The sequence below is a fragment of the Musca vetustissima genome, unplaced genomic scaffold, assembly GCF_032173495.1.
Source record: "Musca vetustissima isolate MV318-11 ecotype Yass unplaced genomic scaffold, APGP_CSIRO_Mvet_v1 utg27342, whole genome shotgun sequence".
NCBI classification, from domain to species: domain Eukaryota; kingdom Metazoa; phylum Arthropoda; class Insecta; order Diptera; family Muscidae; genus Musca; species Musca vetustissima.
The window spans coordinates 29,067-30,122 of NW_026889520.1; the positions used below are offsets into that span (position 1 = coordinate 29,067).

The window sequence follows — 1,056 nt, forward strand, 5'->3', positions numbered from 1 at the left end:
GAAATTTCGGAATATAGTGCTTATGTGTATGAAGAGTACGAAACCGCAAACTATAGTAAAATAAATTTACAGTATTCACGATTCCATATGAAATAATTTTTCTGTATTCCCTTTCCGTATACGAAGTAGCGGACACTTTGCTAGTTTTTTATATTAAAAAAATATTTTCTAATGTTTGGGTGCGGTTTGTTTGTGTGTTCACTATACAAACGACTTTGTTTTAAATAGCACTCACAAACAGGCATATGAAGCAAAACAAACTATGCTTCTTTGCCAACGACAATACCACGCAGAGTACATCGGTTCTCGTCCGATCACCGAAATTAAGCAGCGGTGGGGGCGCTTGGTACTTTGATGGGGGACCGCTTGGGAACACCGCGTGTTGTTGGCATTGTCCAACTTTTTTATTATATTCTACATTAAGCTTTTATTTAAAAAATGAAGACAATACAAGCATTTTCACCTTTATTTTGGTAAAAAAAATCATACTCGAAAAACACGTGAAAATTCCATTTATTTTCATTAAATTTGAAAAATATGTAGTTTCTAATGACATTTTACGCAAGTTAATGAAAAATAGTTTAAAAATTTTTTTTACAAGTTTCCGTTAATTATAAAAGGAATTTTCTTATTTTGCTTAATCGAAACTAACATACAATTGCTTGCTTATAGCTTTGTGTGTGTGTTCACTATATTTGCGAGTTGACATAGTCACATTTATTAATTCATTACATCTTACATTCTAAACAAGAACTGCGACTTATTCTTATTCTAACAATATCTTACGTTCTAATTGCCTAATATTAGAGTAACTTCGGGTAATGTGGACCACCATTTTCTATTTTTGATATTGTGGGCGAAACAACGGTAAAAAATAAAAAGAAAATTTAGCCAACAAATCTACTATGTTGTGAAAAACATAGTAGATTTGTTGGCTAAACGGATAGGGTTGAGATACCGAAATTTTGAATTAATTTTTGAAAATTTGACATTACGTGTACTAAATTGTCCTAAATTTGGTACAGTTTAGATCAGAGTGAACATATAGAGATAGAA

The 1,056-nt window shown here is 31.4% G+C and overlaps 1 pseudogene; it reads left to right on the forward strand.

The window, feature by feature from the left end:
• The first annotated feature begins 272 nt into the window (after positions 1-272).
• On the forward strand, positions 273-391 carry LOC133337205 (5S ribosomal RNA; annotated as a pseudogene).
• The last annotated feature ends 665 nt before the right edge of the window (positions 392-1,056 follow it).